We start from the raw sequence: 17181 nt of genomic DNA, 5'->3' as shown, positions 1-17181 counted from the left end.
ACAAAACCTTTTATTCTAGCAATTTTCTCTTTGTAAGATCATTGTTGGCTTTGTCCAGGTTTTTTGTGCTAACAGGTTGAGAGCTACGGTGAGAACTGAATTCACTGAATATGTTTGGGGGGCTGTATTCCCTCATTATTGGCTCTGTCTGCGTGTTTTGTGCTAAGAAGTTGAGAGCTATGGTGAGAACTGAATTCACTAAATGATAGCCATTTAAGTTGGTCTACCTGTCTTTCAAGAAACAGCTGATTATAGTGGTATGTTGCTCTGACTGTAGTGCAGAGGGTCCTGGGTTCAAGACTTGGCAGTGAAATGCATGGCGATCACAGCATTTTATTCTAGCAACGTTCCAAGGTTATACAAGCAATGTTTAAAATGTGTCTCTAGTTTTTGGGCTTTTGTCCTCCTCCAGTAAATTTTGGCTTTTTCCTGATTTCTTGTGCTTCAAAGTTGAGAGATGCAGTTGAATGTCGAGTGGATTTTACAAGGAGCTGAAAGCTTGAAGAGAAGTTTAGTGCTGTTTATGCTGTGTCTGCTTGCTTTGTTAATAGCATAACAGGTAGTGTACTTGCTTTTGATGCAGAAGGCTGTGGGTTCTACTCCCACAGTATATAGATCCAGAGCTGATACTGTACTGTGTTGTACTTTTAAAGGGGGTGGATGCTGCAGTCCTGATAATGTCCTCTCTGCCGGAGATACGTAGTAATGATGACCCTGTTATCAGTTTGCCATCCATTCCCTATTGAATATTACTAGCTTATCATTTTTTTTATGTAACATAGGCAATTTATTCCTCAGGGGCAACAGGCACTTTATTTGTAGCTGAAACAATGAAATATAACATTGTGTGGTAGCAGCAACCTCATTAGTTACAGATCTCTTTAATGTGGAATTATTTAGATGACTTTTACTTCTGCAGAGGTTGTGCACGTTTTCTGATACTGGTGGATTGTAGAGGTTTGAGTAGACTTTTATGATGGAAATGTTCTGAATTGGACAGTTTTTTGTTATTATTGGTGCATTCATTTTGTTTCATTGTTTACTGCAAAAAATGTTCAAAGCAATAAATTTAAAATGCCTTCTAACAACTGTACTGTACTATTCAAGGAATATAATTTAATGTAATCAGTAAGGTGTATCAAATAACACATGCATGTTTCCTGTGCAAGGGGCCTATGATTTGAAAACAGCCCAAAGTTAAACTTTATCTGCCACTGGCTAGATGTACTTTCTTTGAATGTGTGTTTCAATGCTTTTTCAATGGATGTGAGTTTCAAGGGCAGAGAAGTTTTAATGCTAAGTCTGTTTTCATTGTGAGACTGCATTGCTTTGTTTAGCAGATGTCTATTAGTGTTTGTCCTGTAAAATAAAACTTTTAAATGAAATCCAAATCATCGTAGAAGTAAAGCAGTATGCAAATTACAGTGCTTATGGTAAATGGGGTAAAATACTAAGTAATGGGACATTGGAATAGCTGTAAGGGGAAGACCCCATTCGACCATGATTTTGTGATGGGGGGGAAGGGTGGCAAACTCACAGCCCTGGCTGATCTATATCTCTCAACTGTCCAGATATTTGCAGAATGAATAGATTTTTGGTTTGTTCATTCCTAAATGATTTGTCAGAAAACCACAAATGTTATGAGGAAGTCAGTAAATAATGACAGACATTGAGTTTCAGACTTCATACCCTTCAGAAAAATGTATGCAAGTCCTATTATTCTGTCAACTGTCTACGTTTATACAAGAGCAATTTTTAGTACTGTTTGTATGTCCCCCCCCCAATATATTTGAACTTCTCCAAATGTAAGAGGTACACACAAATAAATCGCTTTATAGAATTAGGTATATCCAAACCTCTCAACTGTCCCTGATTTTGGCTCAAAATGTTGCTCTTCCCCCTAATAATCCCTCTGCAGAATGGCAAATTTGAATGAAAATGTGGAGGGTTTACAATTGATAAATAATTGTAATGATCAGCGTTATAACTTTTAATTTTAGAAATGCATGTAGATTCTCTTATTTTGTCAGCTGCTCATGTTAACAGTAGTAATATTTAAAAATTGTCCCTTCTTTGACAGGTTCCCAGCTGTAGTGTGTTGCTATTTTATATTTTTGCATCACATTTTTGGTCTGATTTTCATAATTGTGTTTTTTTGGCAAATTGGTGGCAAATCATTAAAGATTGAAGTTAGAAAATAAGACATTTGAGTTTCAGATTTCGTACCCTTCAGAAAATTCATTCTAATGCAAGACCTAATTATCTTTCTAAGTTTATAAGAGCAATATTTAAAAATTGTCCTAATTTTTGGGCCTTTGGCCCACTTCTATTTATGGCTTTGTCTAGATTTCTTGCTCTGAGGTTGAGAGGTATGACGTGTCAGGGCCATCACCTTCAGCCAGAGACATTTCAAATTATGACGTACTTGTTGCATCCAACTCCCCCACGTAATGACTCTTGATGTGTCCAAGCAAGGCAAGGAGCAGTTAGGCAATGTTAAGTGTGCAGAGTATCCCCCCATCCAAGGTAGACACAAGTACTACAGTGGCTTTTCATCTGTCCTTGATTTTGCAGAATGTTCTGGTTTTCTGTCATATTTTTATACTGTTAATTTGTGCTTCTTATTCAGAAAATACATGTTGTTATAGTGCCTGTTGCTCTGTGTTTGTAGCAATGCTTTAATGACCATCAGGTAAGCTTGTCTGAGACTGGAAGATGCAAGTAAGCTTTAATAAGCATACTGTTAAAGAATTGCCAATATTGAAAGCCTTTTTGTTGTTGCCATGCAGAGAATATTTACATAACTAGATGGCGTATAAGCCTTGGGTACTGAAATGCATAAGACAATATTTGTAATAAAAGACAGGATTACAGTATTTTCAGAAGCTCATTACATTTGTTGGAGACTTGCAGTCATCTTTGCAGGCTTTACCTGTAAACTAAACACAATGCCAGTCTATCGTGTGTGGTCCATAACCTGTGCAGTAATCCTTTATGCAATTTATCTTGAGCTTGTTTCTTGTTTGCTTTTCATTTTTTTTTACTTTGATCACGTTTTCCCCATGAAACAAGTAGATAGTTGTTGTCAGGCAGCAGGTCTTTTTTGGATAAGAAACATTTTTACAAGTGGGGGTATCACAGAGATCGCTACTTTCATCATGTTACTTGGTACTTTTATAAAGCTGAATATAAATTAGAATTAGAACTGCAGTGCAAGGAGAAATGGTTTGAGTTGAGCGCTGCTTGTTTTTTATACTTGATTTTGACTGGCATTCCAGTAATGTATTTAAACATTTATTTATTTTTTCATGCCTCACAACCGTTTTGTTTCCATCTAGATATTAAGTAACCTGTCATGTAGCCAATGCATTGAATATTTTTTTTCTTCTACACTTCATTTTGTCTTGATTGGACTCTCATAATGACTGTTTGGCACCCAGGGCAGCATATTTAATTGAAGTCTCAGTTTTTGTGGTTTTTAGCATAGCCATACCCCTTCCCATTGGCCCCATCCATTCAGCTGTCTCCTGCAGCCCCCCTTTGATTTGAAGCCACCAGCCGCCACTGACTTGTATACAAAAAATGGTTTCTCCCCAACTATCCTTTTAACATTAATATCTGAATTTAAGATAGTCCAGTTCCTCTCAATAATATTTTAACTTGAGATGAGTGTCTATTAAATTTCATTATATAATCTAAGTTATAGTATTTGTGCTGACCACTACTGTCTTGTTCATCTACCAATCATTCTTGAATAAGGTGCTGCCACAGTATGTCATTGTTTTTAACATCTTCAGCACTAAGTTTTATCGTATCTCCTGCATAAAAAATCTTTAGACATAGCCTCAACTTTGGATACAAATTCTTCTTCCGTAGTATTCAGAAGGCTAGCTCTTAGAAATTGTCTCTTTACTACCCCTTTATATATATATATATATATATATATATATATATATATATATATATATATGCTTAGGGTGCATACTAGAATTATGTACATATCTAGTAGTCTGCACATTTTTCCTATAGATAGTATTCCGAATTAGATTATCCTCTTTCAATAATTTCACATCTAAGTAATTAATCTCCTTACTACAACAACACATTTCAAATTTCAGGAATTTAGTAGTCAACTGTAAATGATTAACAAACATTTAAAGAAACCTCACTCCCTTTCCATAATAGTAGAATGTCATCTACAAAGCTTTTGTAAAAAATCAAATCAGGGTACTAGTACAAACCTATGAACCTATACGCTCCAGGAATCTAAACCTTGTCATCAAAATAAACAAAACATGCTGGAGGGATAGGTTCCTGACCCAGAGACTCCCCAGACTCTGGAATAAACTCCTCATACATGTCAAGCAGAGCACCTCTTTGGCCCTCTTCAAAAGGAACCTTGATGATTGGATGGGAGAAAGGAAATTCACCCCAGGGATCATGTCAGTCACCCTGCTAGACAGGGGTCCAGGGAAGTAAATAGTGTGGGAAGAAATAGCCAGGGAATTGTTATGGTTAGGCTTGTATAGGCCCTACGGCCGATAGCCTAGTACTAACCTAGGAACCATCAAATGAGAAAATAGGAATTTCCTCCCACCTGGCTAAAACCAAATTAGCGTAGCTGTTAGCTACAGGTGTCCCCATGACTATGGTTTCTCCCCAACTATCCTTTTAACATTAATAAGTTAAAGGCATTATTGAGAGGAACTGGACTATCTTAAATTCAGATATCAATGTTAAAAGGATAGTGGGGAGAAACCATTTTTTGTATACAAGAAGGAAAATAACCTTAAACAGTTACTATGTTATAAAGATTTAAAGGTCCATGCCAAAGAAGTACGTGTAAAGAAAAAAAATGCACTCCTCCATGCTATAAGTGCACATACTGCAAGTTTAACACACATTCTGAATTTGTTCACTCTATAACTAATATGAGATTTGTATTTAACATATTTGGTACATGTGATACTGGAAATATTATATATTTGGCCAACTCTATCAAATGTTTTTATGTAGGAAAAACTTAACTGTAAATTTTAAAGAGAATTTCGTCACATTTATCTGAAATTCATAGGAAAGTTGAAACGAATGCTCTTAGTCAACATATTTTACTGCAAGGAGCTGATCATAGTTTTAGATTTAGTATACTTCAGAGAATTTTTAAAAACAAGAAAGGTGGAGATATTATTAATGCAACTGAAAGGGCAGAATATAAATGGATATTTTTTTTTTAAAGCAGATGCACCACCAGGTCTGAACAAAGTTAATAGTATCAAGCCCTTTTTTAAAATACAAAAATTTTATGTATAGGGCTAATAGTTGTACTTTACTTTAACAAATTTTATGCTTAATTGATTAATGTGTTAATAAGTTGATAGGCGGGCACTGTGTGTATATACTGGATGAGTATTTATGTGATTTGTATTTCAGAGTTTATCTTGAAAGCTTGTATATTAAACTACTTGTACTTTAAACTACTTTTGACGGTTGAATCCTGAGATTTTGTTTTTGCTTCTTTAGGATCTGCACGTCACCATGCTCCTCCTGTAAAGTCTGAGCTTCACCATAAATCTCACCAAGTCATGTCTGGCTTCTTCTCAAGATCACATTTTTCTGGGGTGCAGAATCCACACCATTCTAGTGTTGGCATCTCTTCCTTCTCCCAAGGTCTGTTTTCTGACCACCCATTTACAGTCTTTGCTTCCTCTTTCTCTCATTCCTGAAAGGGAATTTTTCTTCAGTCCTGTGGCTCATGGCATCTACCATTCCCATGCTTTCCTTTGTCAAGCTTCATGTGAGGAAACATCAGTAGTACCTGAAAGCAGTTTGGCTCCAGCATTGCCATCCTCTGTAGTTTTCAATTCTTTAACTTCCTTGTTTCAAATTTGAGTTTCTCTGGTGGACTCAGCACATCTCCCATTAATCTGGTTCTACCTCTTCAGACCCCACCCTTACTCAAGAGCTGTTCAAAAATGCTTCATATCTGGAGTGGGGAGCCTCTTCCAACAATCTGAGGTTTCAGTGTCTGTGTCCTCTTCATCAGAGATCAAAATAAAATAAATGAAGTGGCTTGTTCTTCGAGCCTTCCATTCTCTTTGGTCTCCAGGCTGTTCAAAGGTCTTTACAGACAGCTGTGGTACATGAACAAATGGCACAAGTTCTTATTTTTTCCCATTCAGGCCTGGGGTTTGGTTGTCCACCATCAAGTAACTCTTGGTGGTTTACATTCCTTCATATCACAAAATTGTGGTAGACTCCCTGAACATGTCCTGGACATAATCTCATGAATGGATGCTTCACAGAGAGGTGTTTCTGGACATAGTACATACATTGGTGGGGTATTCCTCAAGTGGATCGTTTTGCCTCCCCTTTGAACAGGGAGCTTTAGATATGTTACAGAGTTGCAAATCCTATGGCTTGGAAGGTGGATGCCATGCCTTTCTCTTGGAAGAGGATGTTTCTGTATGCATACCCTTCTCTTCCACTTCTTCCCATGGTCCTACCAAGATCAGGAACAGCTCTCCAAGGATCTTGCTGGTGACTCCCTTTTGGCCCAGACAGCACTGGTTACCCCTTGTCTTTCACCTGGCCATGGGCAATCATCGCAAGTTACCTTATCAGGTGGATCATCTTACACAAAACAAGGGGCGTCTCATTCACCCTCACTTATCCAGTCTTCATTTGGCACTTTGGGTGATCAGATTTTAATCACGTTCAGACACCACTTTTCTGAGGACATGCTTAGGGCACTGCAGAAAGCCAGGAAACCCACCACCAGAAAATCCTTTATGGCTAAATGGAAACAGTTTTCTGTTTGGTGTCGTGAACATCACCAAGATCCCTTCTCGGTGGGTGTACCTTTGGTCCTTTTTAGTTGTGTGAAACTGCCCTGTGTTGGTATGGCATATTCTTCTGTTAAAGCTCACTTATCAGCAGTCTCTGCTTGTCTGCCTTTGAGACAACCATCAACCTCTCCATGTTCTTCGTGTTTCACTGTTGCAGTCATTACATTTAGGGTAGTCTGTTTGCAGGATGCCTGCAGTCGGCCTGATTAACAAAGTCTTGGGTCCTGCGTTGGTTGCTGTCCCTTCTTCCATGACGTCAGGGGTGTAAAACATGCAGCCGATGCCATTACATCATTCTTTCCTGCCGTGCGGTGCCGGAAGCGGAAGCAGTTCACAAGTGCCGCTCGTCCGACTCCTGAAATTTTCTTTTTCAAGTTTTAGAACCGAAGTCTTCAACTTAAAGCTAAGTACCCCATTGGGGAAACTTTCTTGCTCCTTACTGATGTCAGTAAAAGTTAATAATTGCATTACTTGTGGAAAGCAAATATCTCATAAAGATTTTCATTCATACTGTATTCCTTGCCTAGGCCCTGATCACGATGTACCTTGCTGTCAGTTTTGTGCTTTATTTAATCTATCCATCGTCTGTACATTTTTGCCTCTAAATATTTCAGTTCTCTGTTTAATTATCCAGAAATGTCGTCCGTTAGCTATCTGACTACCGGGATTCTGAAAAAATGCAAAGATCAAGACAGAGACAGGCTGCCTAGGTCCAAAACTGCCGCCGACATTTCTCCTAAGCCAGTCGCCAGTTCGGTACTCAGTGAGGTGCTTTCGCGGCCCCTGATACCCGCTACTTCTGATTGGCAGGCCTCTACTGAGACCCATTCAGAGTCTGGTATGCTGCGAGGTACTTCAGCCATGGAACCCGCGGATGTCTCTACCTTGGATGGGTACGTAGCCACTGTGCAGGCACCAGCTTCTTGAGGGTGTATTCAGGCCTACGGACTTGCATATTAAATAGACTCCTCCTTCATTACTAAGGCCTAAATCTCGATCCATGTCTAAAAAAAATGATGCCCAGGTCACATGCTCAGGCCCCTATGCCTAAAAAACAAATGATAAAAATGACTGAAGATCTAATAACTCTAATTGGGTAATCAAACCCCCCCAAGAGGCCTAGGGCTGAGCTTGATTATGAATCTTCTGATCAGGATTGTTTCTTCTGACTCTTCAGATGACCTGGATTTGTCCTTGCCTACTTATGAGGATTCTGATGCAGAGGATTCTGTTCCCTCTGCTTCCCCTCCTGAGGATTTTTCTTTTGAGGAAACCTTACATACTTTAAGGGAGCATTTTCACTAGAAAAGCCAGGAATTTTCTGATTCAAAAAAGAGGCTTAGGGATTTTCTTCTATCTCAGCATAGACCTTTGGCTATATCTCCTGTACTAGACATTGTTGATGTTTTTTCAGAATCCAGTTTGACCCCTGATTCCCTGCCTCCTGCTCCTAGTAAACCTGACAGATACTACAGGGTTCCTGAGTTCCGCAAGTTCCTTTTCAAAAATCCTGTTTCAGATCCAGAGACTATTTCTCAGGGGCCCAAGGGCATTAAGGCTTCTACTGCTATAAATCCTACCCCTTCTGATAGAGACTCCAGGGTTGCCGGATAGTTGGGGTAAAAAGGTTTATACTTCAGCAACTTTGGCAGTCAGAGCTTTAAACTGCCAATTTCATATGTTAAAATATCAGCAACATGTCATTGGACTGGCTTAAACAGAAAATGATGTTGATTCCTGACTGTGTGGAAAATAAAGATTTACAGAACTTAATGCATTCTGCTGAACAAGTTGGAAAACATACTTTGCAATGTGGTTTTGATTCTTTAGAGGCCTCTTGCAGGGCTGCTGTTAGTGGGTCGCTGCTTAGAAGGCATGCTTGGCTTAGGAACAATCTTTGCCTGATCATGTTAAAGCTAAATTGTTGGATGCTCCTTTAAATCAGGACCGCCTGTTTGGCAACAAGGCTGAAGAAGTTCTTAAAAAGATGGAAGATAAAGCTAAATCTATGCAAACTGTTATTTTTTTTACAGGTGCAGCCTCCTAGATTTAGTAGGCACTGGCCTACTAAGAATTGGTCCTTTCCAGTCCCTTCCAGGTCTTCTCAAGCCAAACCCAGACACAGCAAAAACCCCAGGTTTCAGTCCCAAGGGACTCTCAGAACTAAGCAATGGGGGGTCTCCACTTCCAAATCTGGGAATAACAAGACACCCCCCTATGGTAAACAGTCTCGATGACTTCCTTTTAAAATTTCCAAGCACTTATCTTCTGACAGCCCCTTTGGGGGGGGGGGGGGGAGATTGCTCTTCATGCAAAGAACTGGGAATGCATAACCCAGGACAAGTGGGTTTTAAATGTAGTGTCCCAGGGATACAGATTTCATTTCCACAGGTTGCCAACACCAAATGGGTGGCCGAACCTCCCCCAAATCAGTGGGCAGAGGCTCAAAAACAAATACTTTTTCTCTTAAGCATGGGGGCTATTCAACTGGTACCAGAACAGGAAAAGGGACAAGGTTTTCTACTCCAGACTTTTCCTGGTACCTAGAAAAGACAAATCATGGCATTCAATCCTGGACCTGTCTACTCTAAACACCTTTCTGGAAATTCCAAAATTCAAGATGCTGACTCTTCGCCAATTACTTCCTATACTAAGCAAAGATGCCTGGTTGGCAACACTAGATTTAAAAGAAGCATACCTGCACATACCAATCAGGGAATCTTGCAGAAGATACCTACGCTTCAAAGCAGGCTTACACGCATTATCAGTTCTCTGCACTGCCCTTTGGCTTGTCTACTGCACCCAGGGTATTCCCAAAGTGCCTGGCTCCAGTTATTGCATTTTGCAGGCAAAGAAGTACCTGGACGATTGTCTTATTCAGGCAGAAAACCAGGGCATACTTTTGAATCATCTGGCGTTTGTAAAAATGGTTCTAACTTGTCTGGAGTACACCATAAATGAAAAGAAATCACAACTGGTACCCTGTCAACAAGTTACATTCCTGGGAGCAAGCTTGAATACAACTTCCCAGATGACTTGCCTCATGCCAGAAAAGCAAATTCATTTGATAACTTAGTGGCCACAAAAACCCTGCTATCTTCAAGACAAATACTGCAGGCCTTGGGGTTCATGGCCTCCTGCATTTTTCTTATTTCATATGCAAGACTGCATATGAGGAAACTTCAGTGGTACTTAAAAAGTCTATGGAGTCAGCATTGTCACAGCCTGGAAACAATGATTCCTATCATTCCTTGCCTGCATCAGATTATGCTTGGGGGGCTCACCTGGCAGGGAAGTGCATTCAGGGCAAATGGAACCCAAATAAAATGCACCTACATATCAATCAAAAAGAAATGTTAGCTGTACAGAATGCTCTGACAGCCTTCAAGGACTACATTCTTCCAGGACAACTAATGGTAGAGACGGACAACACCACGGTTATGTCGTACATAAACAAGCAGGAGGGTACACATTCCTACCCCCTCTGCAGACTTAGCCATGGCATTGTGGAACACAGCCTTGAGCTACCAAGTGCACCTACAAGCTCAATTCCTGCCAGGAAAATTAAATACACTGGTAGACAGAATAAGCAGAAACCTCATGGACCCACACAAGTGGAAACTGGAACCAAAGATTTTCAACATGTTGACAAGCGAATGGGGGAGCCCAGACATAGATCTATTTGCCTCCCCCCAGAATTACCAATTGGGCAAGTTTTGCACAAGGACTCCCCACAAACAAGCCTGGAAAGTGGATGCTCTGTCCTTTACTCTACGCCTTCCCCCCACTGCCTCTGCTCTCCAAAGTTCTACTAAAAGTCAAACAGGACAAACAAAGGATGATTTTGATTGCTCCAGACTGGCTGCGCCAACACTGGTACCCCCTCCTGCGCAGTGTGTCACAGTTATCTCCATGGCACCTCCCCTCATACCCCTTCCCTGCTGTCTAGGCAGGAGAACCAGATTCTGCACCCTTAGGTTCCAACTTTGAACCTTGCAGCCTGGCTAATTACTTAAACTCACCCTTATCATCCCTCAGCAAACCTGTGATGGATGTTATCTTAGAGGCGAGGGGATTCTATGCCTGGAACCAATCACAAGGGATGAGCACAGCAGCGCCCAATTTACCTTAGATTTTGCAATACTTAGCGTGTACACAACTGTACTTTTTAAGGTCAAACAAATCCTTTAAAGGTGTCCTTCATATCGGTCTCCCAAGAAAACCTACTCTAACCTTTGTCCTTGAAAACTTGACTCTGGCTCCTTTCAAGCCTGCTTATTCTTGTTTGTAACACTGTACCTGGAAGATTGTTTCATTGGTTGTCCTTAGGAGGCGGTCTGAATTTGAGATTCTAATGGCATCTCCTCCCTTTTTTATTTTTTCATTGGGACAGGATGTCTCTACTTACTAATCCTACTTTTATGCCCAATGTGGTCAGTGAGTTGTCTCTTAATTGGTTTGTTCAGCTTTCTTCCTTTTCCTCATTCTGCTAGTGGGAAGGTTCTTCACACCTTGGATCTACATAGAAAGCTGGATGGTTATTTGGATAAAAATGAAAGATGTGCGATAATCTGCCCAATTTTTGTTTCTTTTCATTCCAGGACATTTGGGTTGGTAATTGCTAAGAAATTCATCTCCTCATGGATTTCTAAGACCATTTGCTTTTATTATTATTTTTGTGGTAACCACTTTCTGCTTCAGTTCAAGCTCATTCTACTAGAGCAGTAGCCTCTTCTGGTGCTTTCAAGGGTTTAAATACTAGATCTGTCCACGAAGCTGCTGTTTGGTCCTCTGTCTACAATTTTACTAAGCATTACAAGTTGGATGTCATGCCCAGAGCTAGGGCAGGATTTGCCAAGGCTGTCCTACATGGGTTTGTAGAGTGCTCTTTTTTGCCTTCCTTCTCCCATCCTTTACAGTAGCTTTGGCACTCTTCCCATGGGTGATGAATACAGCAACAGTGATATGGAAGGACATAGTATAATTGTTTAAAATTTTAGCATAACAGTAGATGTTCAAACACACATCCTTATCATTGAGTAGTTTATCATTCTAACAAGCTTATAGATATTGTAGTATTGAGTGAAAAACTGCTACAAAAACTGGAAGGGTTGGGGGTCTTACTGCACAGCTGAAGGTTAACAATGGAGGGATGTTTTTTCTTTGAGTTGGGAAAGTAGGTAGTTTTGTAAATTTCCCAGCACTTGCATATTTTTTACATATCCTTTATTGTCATGCTTTACTGACATTAGGTTATTTCTCAGGCATAGAATGAATCATTATTTATGTGAGACTGGTACACTGTAAATCAGACTTCCTTATCCTCACTGGTTTGTGACAATGGAGTTATTGTGTACATATATAGTTATGGTTCATTTAATCTAAAGAAATGGTGGCACATTTGATTGAAAATTCATTTGATCTAAACCACAAATGACTGAATTATATTTGATTGAAAACTATGTTAACTTGTAGAAAATGGCTGTTAGTTTGGAGTGTACTAATTGTAATGCAAGTTAACGTTAATCTGTAGTAGTTCCTTGCTAATTCTGTTATGTTGTACCTCCATGTTTAGAAGTTTGTGTATGTGCAGCAGCGATTCAGTGTGTTAGGAGTGTTCTCTTTTCTCCTCTGTTGTGCAGCTGTGAGTTAATATATTTATATTGGGTGTGTGAGGGGGTATGGGGGGGCAAGCCCCCCATACTAAAAAGCTTTTGGAGATGCTCATTTCACTGAAAATGACACACATATATATGTTTCGATGTGTTGGGGTTTCGATGTAATGCGTCAGTTTGTTTTAACTGTGCTTTTGCTATAATGAGCCGTAATTGTATACATAAGTGAAGGAATGTGGGGGTCAGCCTCATTTCACATTGGGATGCAGGAAGGCTTGCCCCATGCAGAAATGCTTATTTTGATGTTTGTCTCTTTTTGTGGCTTTGTAGAAGTCAACAGTGTGTCTCCTATGGTTGTGGTCTACACTCTTGTGGGAGGAAAGGGTAGCCTTCAACCTTCTGAGCTGGGAATTGCTGGTTGAAGGCTCGTGTAAAAGTGTCTTAGTTCTGTTTTAAGTACTTGGGTGCCAGGCCAGTAATTTTACAAAGGTTTGTGGTCTACTCTCTCTTGTGAGAAAAGAGGGTAGCCTTCAACCTTCTGAGCTGGGAATTACTGGTGAAGGCTTACCGTGCCTGTATTCTTCTGATCTGTGGTCTACATTACTGTCTAGACTTTTTTAAACTACTAGAGAATCTAGTTTGCTCATAGCTGAGCGTTGCTGCTCAGGTTGCTTGTCTTATTGACTTGTTCAATATTTACATTTTCCTGACTCTTCCGTAGTAGATCAGTGGCCATGGATATGCACTTTCCGACTCTCACTGTGGCCAGTCTGGTTGAGATTGTTATTCTGAGGCATTGTAGCAATTGCCTCATGTACACCGATAGCCCACTTATTAATAACATGGATAGTGTATGTGAAAGGTGTAAATACATTTAACTCTGGAGGCAAAACTCTCATACAACCAAAATGAATCCTATATAGGTTGTCATTGACACTTGCACCATGTCTACTGCACAGGGTAAAGATCCTACACATAAAACTACTTTTACTGAGGCACTTACAGGTAAGCTTCTTAAAATACTAACACATCCTGCACAGTATAATCAAAGAAAGAGTCCACAACCTGCAAGTAAACACTCCATTAAACCATCACACACAGCTACATATAGTAACACTGTAGCCACTGCCTCCGCTGCTAAGCCCTTAAGTCAAACCAGTGCACAGCAAAATTTCCTGGTCATTGGTGATTCTATAGTGAGGCACACCAATATCCTCCTCACTAGAATGAATATGGAGAGAGTCCTGGTTAGCTGCATTTCTGGAGCTAGGATCTGTCAAGTTGCACAGGCACTCAGGTCATTGAACTTACAGGCACCAGTATGACTCTGTTGTAGTCCATGTGTGTGTTAAGGGAGGTACGTCTCAAGTCATTGACCTATATGAAGCAAGACATGATCAAGCTCGCTGATTGTGTCTCGGGCAGGTTTGAGCCTAGCACTGAGCAGTATACTACCTTTCTCAAGGACGATGCCACTTTACCAACAGAAAATGATTGCTTTTAACAATTGGCTTAGCGTCTGGTGTCATTCCAGGTGGGTACAATATTTGACAGTCTGAGAGGATATGGTTGAAGGACTATGCTTACTTTGCCAGGAATGGCCTGCACGTATCCCCTCTGGCTTTCGGATATTGGCAAAGACCTTTTCACCCCCATAGTGCCTTGCTTTAGGCAATGCCAAGCTGAAACCTACTGACTTTAACTACAAATCCATGTTTGAAGTGTCCAATAATGCCCTGCAAACATCCCTGCTTGGCAGTGCTGAAATTCTTATCACTAAGCTCCACATTAATAAGAACAAATGCATAAATCTCATCTGTGTGAATATTCCCCCAGGCAGTAACATAAATACCCAAATGCCCTTGAAGATATCCTACATTGATTATCCAGTAATTACCCCCAAGAAACCATTGTACTTGGGGACTTCAGCATAGACCGGAACATGTGTTCCTCAGAACTCCCCACTCGCCACATAAACCTTTATGGATTTTCACAGGTCATATCCTCCCCCACTAGGATCAGTAAACCCAACAATAAAGCATGTATTCTGGATTGGATTCTTGTTAACACCCATCCCCTCCATACAAGAGTGGGACCCTGTCTGAGGATGTAAGTGATCACCTCCTCACCTGTTTAATCAGGCAAAAAGCTAATATCCACAACCAGTCTATTTTAAAAAACAATAAGCAACAATAAGAATTTCAACTGCACAAATTTCCGGAATGAACTCAAATCTAGCAGTTGGTTGGTTCTGAAACAATTACCACTTGAAGAAGCAGTAAATTACTTTAATACCAAATTCCTATCCTTCTTTGATACCCATCCACCAGCATGGAGAATTAGAACCAAAACAAAAGTTGATCCTTGGCTCTGAAAAGAAACCTGGCATAAAATGCTACTTGTAAATAGTGCTTGGGCCACTTTGAGGACCACAACCCCCCCCCCCCCCCCCCCCATAGGTCAGCTTGGATACAGACAGCTAAGAAATGAAACAAAAAATCCACCACATTAGACCAGAAAAACTGTTACTGTCATCTACAAGAAAAACACCAAAACAAACCACAAAGGTTTTGGGTAGGTATAAACAAACTTCTTAGTCCAGGACAGTCCTCCACTCCTACCCCCTTGGATTCTAACCAAAACCCCCCAGCAGAAATTGCTAATACCTTTAACAGTTTATTTACAACAACCATCCAGAACCTAGCTAACCAATTGTCCCCTGGATGCCCATATTCTCCGGCCACTATACCCTGCTCCCAACTCCCCTTTAACTTCAAGCCAGTTTGCACATCTTTGGTCCGAAAATTACTTAAACTAAAGTCTACCACCCTGTCAGCTGATCTCTTCCCTGCAGAATATCTGTAAAAAGCTGCAGATGCCATAGCTTACCCCATTACTATCCTGATCAATAGAACTATAACTGAAGCGTCCATCCCTCTGTCTGGAAGAGCTCCCATGTCATCCCACTCCATAAAGGGGACAGCTGTACTGAACTTTCAAACTGTAGACCCATAGCTATTCTGTCACCCTTGGCTAAAATTATGAAAAGAGGCATCCACAATCAACTCCTGAACTATATCTTATCCATAATAATCTTCTATCCAACAGCCAACATGGCTTTAGACCATTCCATAGTACAACCTCAGCCCTCCTCTCCTTCTCTAACGTCATTAACCAACACCGAAACAATAATAAACTTTCTTCTGCTATCTTTCTCGATCTTTCAAAAGCCTTGATATGGTAAACCACCAAATACTCCTAAACACTTTTGAAATCCATCTCCCTAGAGGACCAGGTCATCCAATGGTTTCAATCATATCTCAGTGGTAGACAACAGGCTGTCCTATGGAAGAGCAAACTATCCACCCTTTTACCCGTCACCCTTGGAGTACCCCAAGGCTCCATACTAGGTCCACTATTATTTTCCATTTTCATCAATGATTTGTATAAGGTCCTCCCAAATGCAACACTCATTCAATATGCGGATGACTCTACTTTAGTATGCTCTGACACTTCACCTACAGAGTTGCAGATTCTATCCCAAAATACTTTTAACGCAGTTGAAAATTGGCTCTTTAACCATTGTCTCATATTAAATCCTAGTAAAACCAAACTGCTGCTTTTCTTCCCCAGTCACAGGTCTGCCCCTGTAACCTTTACATTAAAATCCAACAATGGCACCATTATTTCCCCAGATTCCTCAACCAAACTGTTATAATTGATAATAACCTTAAGTTTGATCTGCGTATCAATAAAACTAGTAAAACCGTTAGTAAAAAACTTGGCTCACTATATAGGATCAAGCCCTTCCTAACGCCATTAGCCAGAACTGTAATTGGTCGTACACATCTATTCTCCACCCTCTTCTATGCTTCCCCTCTATTTACAAACCTCAGCAAAACTGACCTTATTAAACTTTCTAGTAGTTAGTCAAATTGCTAGATTTGCTACCAATGCAGCCTACAGAACTCATCACTGTCATAACCTAAATCTACTAGGATGGCTTGAACTGCCTAATCTACTTCAGGTTAACCAAATAATAGCTGCACACAAGATCCTGTACCAACCAGATAATACACCAGTACTTAAAAACTTCATCACTCTGTACAGTAACCTTAGCACACTTCATTCATCTGAAAGACTACTAGTTCAAACTCTTAAATCCAACAACACAGCCGGTAAATTTCTATTTGCTAACTCTGTTAGCAAAACTTGGAATTCTCTTCCTGCTAATCTTACATCTGAACTCTCCCTACCTCAATTCAAGAAAAGTCTTATTCGGTACTTTAAAAAATGATGGCTACTTTAAAAAATGATGGCTATGTCCTTGTCCTAATCCAGACTTAACTCTAACCATCACTCATGTGCACATGGAAGACTTCTGCTTACACTTTGTTTCTTAACTTGTAAATCCTTTGATCTCCTTGGATCTTACTACCAGGTTAGCCTGCTAGGCATTCAGTACCCTGTCATTCTTAAAAACTTTTTTTTTGTATCTGTTTTTGTGTTTGTTTACATCTGTGTAAAAATCCTTGTACTTGTGTTTTAAACTGTAAAAATGTAAAAGTTTGTTGAATGTCTTTTTGGAGCTTTTCTCCCCGGGCCTCTGCTGAAAATGGACATGTATCCAGTCGAACTATCCCACTAAACAAATGTAAAATGAAATAAAATAAATAAAATAATTAACTGACGCTATGAAGGAACATCTGAAGGTGGTACTG

General features: G+C 40.0%; 1 protein-coding gene across 2 annotated transcripts in view; it reads left to right on the top strand.

The window, feature by feature from the left end:
* The window catches only part of UBXN1 (UBX domain protein 1), a 554889-nt gene that overhangs the window by 84612 nt on the left and 453096 nt on the right, over nt 1-17181 (top strand). The gene's annotated exons all lie outside the window — the stretch shown is intronic.

The sequence above is a fragment of the Protopterus annectens genome, chromosome 6.part1 (genome assembly GCF_019279795.1).
Source record: "Protopterus annectens isolate FY-2018-M chromosome 6.part1, PAN1.0, whole genome shotgun sequence".
Taxonomy (NCBI): Eukaryota; Metazoa; Chordata; order Ceratodontiformes; family Protopteridae; genus Protopterus; species Protopterus annectens.
Note: the sequence above shows the minus strand (reverse complement) of the source record. Positions and strands in the feature narration are given on the sequence as shown.